We start from the raw sequence: 6,487 nt of genomic DNA, 5'->3' as shown, positions 1-6,487 counted from the left end.
CGGTTGCTCAAAAAGCTAAACTTTGTCTTCTTGTTTATTAAAGAAAGCCACTAATCATTTTCTTCTACATCCACAAGTCGCTTGCCAAGTTCTCAAAGTCTCGAGGATGACAGCATGTATTACACTTTTTTTACATAACAAGTCTCTTTAAAATTAAATATGTAGCAGCCTTTTTGTTATACATTGAATACCAAAAAGGCTAATCTTGTCTTGTTGCAGATGAACTTGGACCAGACCCCTGAGCCAAAGCTTTAAATAAGGAACAATGCAACTTGTTCACTGTCATGCCCAGGGGACTAAAAATTCTTGGCTAGTGGCATATGTTTTGTTATTTCAAACAGAAAAGATATTATTTGTCTTCAACATAATGATCAGATCGAATAGTATAAATAGCTAGCCAGGAGACTTGTACTCTTTGTCTTCATAATCCATTCTATTTTCCCCAGCTTTCAGTTTAAAACTTTAGCATAATTCCCACTTTGCTTCTAGTTATTGAGATGGTTGGTAAAAATGAAAGCTCTAGCTCATTTCCTATAGGGAAAACTCCACAAGAGAAGGGGATGTCACATGTTCCCAAATGTTACATGGTGTCATCGTTGCAGAGGCCAAGTTTGAATCCAGAGGTTGCTAGAGTCCCTTTGGTTGATTTGTTTGGGTTAAATGATGATTCCGGGAGATCAAAAATCATCAAAGATATTGCAAAGGCTTGCCGCCACAATGGTCTTTTTCAAGTAAGCAGTGTTGTTAAAACAACTTGAAATTGTTGTCATTATAGTAACTAAAAAATAAATGGTTAGGTAATTTGTTATAACATATTAAATTATAGTACTAGTATAAAAGTTAATTGTATCAGTATATATAACTTAAATGTATATTTTAAACAGACAAACTAAAAAATAGTACCCTAACTGGCATATTATTATTCATTTGTTCTCCCTATTTTTTCCTCTCTTGGTTGGTTGGCGAGGAGGAAGGTTGGAGGAATGAAGGTTATGATACTATCCTTACGTAAATCGCAGCATGCATGGCCTAAACAATTGAATATACCATTTTCTAATTTTAGTATGGGAGAAGAAAAAAAATAAATTAAACCTATCTTGTTTGTTCCAAATTTACAACTTATTTTATTAATATATGTTCTTTTTTCCTCATTTAAAGGTAATCAACCATGGAATATCCCAGGATATAATGGATGCAGCACTTTCAGCCGCCTTTGGTTTTTTTGACCTGCCTACTGAAGAGAAAGAGATATTTATGTCGAATGACGTGTTCAAACCAGTCCGATATGGCACAAGCTTGAGGGACGGTGAAGCCAAGGTTCAGTTCTGGAGGGTCTTCCTCAAGCACTATGCAAATCCTTTAAATGAATGGATTCAACAGTGGCCTCAAAATCCGCTTGACTATAGGTACGTACCTTGTTTATTTCTTGACTATAAATAGAACATGATTGCTATTAGCTGCATATTATGAATTTTTATTTGAATTTAAACTCTTATATACACCTGATAGAGTAAAATTTTATAGGCAGTGTTTTTAAACCACTTGTAGTAGGTAAACAACTTTATTTTTTAAGTTACTATTTTTACTTTTTATAGACAATTGCTTGTAATTATTTTTTCAATGATCTTATAGCGTAAAAATTAAATTATCCACTATATTATCCGTGGCGGCTCATGGTACGCTATGGTACAATTTTAAAAAATTTTGTATTCGGTTTTTTAAAATACAATATCATTACCATACCAAATTAATTCGGTATAGTTCTATATTTGTTAATTCGATTTCGATAATTTATGATACGGTAAATCGTTATCACGGTTGTTTGACTGAGACTAAAATCAATTCAACGAAAAAAGACAATACTGCATGAATTTGTTTGACTGGTGACTTGAATATTCTACTAGATCAAATAGTGTCTGAACCTTTATTATAAGACTGAAAGATAACAATCAACATCAAATATGAATAAAACCACATTTTCGAAGCCATAACAATCAAACATGGAAGATCGTGGGTTAACTAGCATACAATCACAAGGATTTAATAAGGTTCGGCTAAGCCTAATTCTCGGGGTAGAAGCGGAAAGAGTTTTTCACTATGAATGAGAAAAAAAAAGCACAATACAATCTATAGAATCCCCAACTACAACCCCTATATATAGATCCCAAATAGACTCAAACCTATAAGAGAAAGGTTTCCCAATTAGACAAGGACAATGAGTTTTCCAAAACCTATAGGGATTATGGGTTTCCTAAAAATACAAAGAAATAATTCAAGCCACAAAATAACAAATCTTCCCCTTGGCTTGAATTCTCTTCATCAACAAGAACAATATCTCTCTACCTTGCCATCAGCCCCTGCGAGGGCTCTACCCATTGTCGCACACAACAACCAAGTCTAGGCAACGCCTAAACTTATTAAGAGACTCAATCTCTTTAGCCATAGCACTAATCCGTCGATTTGGTTCTGTACTCGAAATAGCTTCTGGATAGCTATAACACTCAAAGTCATAACCGGTATTTGCAACTACCAAAGCAAATCCCACCAGATTTGTATATCCAAGAAGATTTTCATCAACTACATTTGCAAACCTTTGCGGTCGGTTGATCACTCTCTTCTCTCTGCCTGTTGCAATGCTATATTGTTGTTGTCGCGCAGGTGTATCAACATTATCATCATGATCAATATTTTGCACCTCCTCCACTTCCTCTACTTTAGAACTACTAGGTTGAGCTAGTGGAGATTCAATTTCTAGCTCTACGCGGTCACTGACACCACGAACTGTTTCTGCTATTGCATTCTCCCTCTAACTGTCCAGTAAGGCAGATTCATTGAATGTTACATCTCTATTGATAATTAGCCCTGGAGTCTTTTGATCTGTGCACCATAACCTATAACCTTTCACTCCAGTTGCATACCCTAGAAATATGTACTTCTTTTCCCTCGGCTCATGTTTTCCATCCCTCACACGAGCATAAGCAGGACAACCAAATATCCTTAAATTTAAATATTCAACAGGCAAACATGACCATACATCAAAAGGAGTTTTGAACTCAATAGCTGTAGATGGAGATTTTTTGACCAAATAGCAAGTTGTATTGATTGTTTCAGCCCAAAAATCCTTGCTAACACATGAGTATGAAAGCATGCTTCGTACCCTATCATAAAGCATTCTGTTCATACGTTCTACAACACCATTTTATTGCGGTATTCCGACACAAGTGCGGTGTCTCACTTTGCCCTCTCTATTGAAACACCATTTTATTGTGGTGTTCCGACACAAGTGCGGTATCTCATTATGCCCTCTATGCCCCACAAGTCTGAATGTATATATTCTAACTTGTCTCTAGTCTTATGCTCGGACTTCTTGCTGAACTTTACTCTTGTCTGTTTACCAAACACACAATGCTCACAAAAAATCAAAACTTAATTTTTGTACCCATTCAGCAAATTCTGCTTACTCAACAAAGACAATCCTTTATCACTTATATGCCCAAGTCGCAAGTGCCACAATTGAGACTGATTCAGATCATTTTTCCAAGAAGCTACAACAACTTCCCCTTCAACTACACTACCCTGAAGATGATACAATTTAGAATGCAGTTTACCTTTCATGAGTACCATGGAGCCTTTACACACTTTAAGTATTCCATTCTCGGAATGAAACTTATACCCTTGATCATCCAAAGTCGAAAGAGAAATCAAATTTCTCTTTATCCGAGGAACATGCCAACACTCGATGTTTATGATAATTCCATTGAATATTCTCAATCTGATATTACCAATCCCCTCTACTGGTAATGAATTATTATCTCCCATGTAGATAGTCCCACTAATCTGCTTGTAAGTTGCAAACCAATTCTTGTGTGGACACATGTGGAAAGTAGCACCAGAATCAAGAACACAGGAATTCTGCCCATGACTAGAACTCACAGCACAGACTTCCCCTGCATAATCACTATCTTCAGAATTATTGCCAGTGTCAACAACATTTGCTGAATTATCTATTTTTTGCTTCCCTCTTTTCTCTTTTAGCACGAGACAATCTCCCTTGTAGTGACCTTGCTCCCTGCACTCATAACAGTTCTGCTTCCTTGCTCTAGACTTCGATCTGGCAGTTGACCTTTTCCTTTTAAAGTCCTTTTGTTGTGTTCTTCCTCTACTCACTAGACCCTCACCCTCAGTTCTGCTGTCTGGAAAGCTCTTTTTCAACTCTTTAGATTTAAGTGCATTACTAACATCTTCCAGTGAAATGTTGTCTTTCTTATATAGCAGTGTATCAGCAAAAGTATCATATGACGGTGGTAAAGAACATAACACAATCAAGGCCTAATCCTCACTCTTAATTTTGATATCCACGTTCTTCAGGTCCATTGTAATTAAATTAAACTCATCAAGGTGAGTTTTAACAGGTATGCCTTCATTCATATGGAGATTGTATAACCTCTTTTTCAGGTAGAGGCGGTTTGTCAGTGATTTCTTAGAATACAAATCTTCCAGCTTCTTCCATGCCATTGCTGCAGAAATTTCTTCAGCAATTTCCCGAAGAACGCTATCTGTAACACTCATGAAGATCGCACTCAAAGCCCTCTCCTTCAGGTCTGCCTTCTCTGTCTCTTTCATCTCTTCAAAAAAATTCCCATCAATTACCTTCCATAACCCTTGTAACACCAGGGACGATTTCATCATAATCTTCTATAGACTGAAACTAGAACCCCCATCAAATTTCTCTACTTTGTACTTTATTAAAGATAATGAAGACATATTAACCCTAGATTATATGTAGAAACACGAACCTTACTCTGATACCAATTATTGCGGAAGATCGTGGGTTAACTAGCACACAATCACACACAAAATAAATAGAGAAGAAAAATCAATACAAGGATTTAACGAGGTTCGGCTAAGCCTAATACTCGGGGCAGAAGCAGAGAGAGTTTTCCACTATGAATGAGAAGAAAAGCACAATATAATCTATAAAATCTCCAACTACAACCCCTATATATTGATCCCAAATAGTCCCAAACCTATAAGAGAAAGGTTTCCCAATTTGACAAGGATAATAGCTTTTCCTTTCCCAAATCTATTAGGACAATGGGTTTTTCTAAACCTATAGGGATTATGGGTTTTCTAAAAATATAAGAAAATAATTCAAGCCACAAAATAACAACATCAAATATGATCAAATACTAAATACTGTAATTAGATATTACAGTATTTGGTATTATTTTTATAAATACTGAATACTAAACTTTTTTTGACAAACATACCGAATACCGTACCAAATATCAAATTATTGATACTGAAATTTTAAAATTTTCGATTTCGATACGTAATTTGGTATTTACCAAAGTATGGGCAGCCCTAATTTTAACCTTATAGTGAGTGTATTTCATGGGCGCATGTGTTTAGTATAACAATAAATATTTTTCTAACAAATATTTTCTTTAGAATGCGTTTGTATTATAGAAATAAATTTACAGTATCAAGTTAATTTGACCTATAACAATAGGCAATTGACTATATAGATCAAGTCTGATATATCTACCTGAAAAATAAATGAATAACATGTCATGAGCAGTAAAATTGCATTGATATAATGTATATGTGTTGTCATGGATAACAACTCTATATGAACGTTTACTTTGAATATTGAATTTCAGGGAGAAGATGGGCAAATATGCAGAGGAAGAATAAAAATTATTCCTGAACATCATTGATCTCATCGCTGAAGGACTAGGACTTGGTCCAATATATCTAAGTAGCAAATTTAAGGAAGGGGTGAATGTGATGGCAGTGAATTTTTATCCTACATGTCCCCAACCAAGCCTTGCATTAGGTTTGCCACCACATTCAGAGTACAGTATCCTAACAGTTGTCCTTCAGAGCTCATTAGGCCTTGAAATATTGGATTCTGAAGATGAAGAATGGAGAGTAGTTCCACAAATATATGGTACCCTTTAAGTCCATGTGGATAACCATTTAGAAGTACTAAGCAATGGTTTGTATTAAAGTGTGGTACATAGGGTTACACTTAACTCTGAGAAGACTTCTATTGCTAGCTTGCATAGCTTGGGAATGGATGAGAAAATTGACACAGCTAAAGAGCTAATAGATGAAGAGCATCCAAAAGGTTATAAAGAAAGCAGCTTCTCTGATTTTCTCAGTTTTCTATCTGAAAATGACATTGGACAAGGGAAGAGTTTTCTCATGACACTCAAGAAAAACTAGTTAATTCATGTTTGTTGTTGGCTTGTTATTACGATGAACTACAAAAATAATAAACTTTAATCACTGGTCCTTTAGATCTTTCGTTTGAGGATTTTGTTTGTTTTATTAATCTCTTTTTCCAGTGTCTACTTTTTGGGATGGTAAATCTATATGTGTTACCTCTTTTGTTTGCTCGTGACACTGTTGTAACTTCTTTTTCAGAGCAATAAATGGTCTTTTTTTTATTTTTCTGTCTATGTGTGTGTGTGTGTGTGTG

General features: G+C 35.4%; 1 pseudogene; it reads left to right on the top strand.

The window, feature by feature from the left end:
* Nucleotides 1-497: 497 nt before the first annotated feature.
* Nucleotides 498-6,264, top strand: LOC107779094 (flavanone 3-dioxygenase 3-like; annotated as a pseudogene).
* The last annotated feature ends 223 nt before the right edge of the window (nucleotides 6,265-6,487 follow it).

Source organism: Nicotiana tabacum, chromosome 13, assembly GCF_000715075.1.
Source record: "Nicotiana tabacum cultivar K326 chromosome 13, ASM71507v2, whole genome shotgun sequence".
NCBI lineage: Eukaryota > Viridiplantae > Streptophyta > Magnoliopsida > Solanales > Solanaceae > Nicotiana > Nicotiana tabacum.
This window is presented reverse-complemented; position numbering and strand designations above follow the sequence as displayed.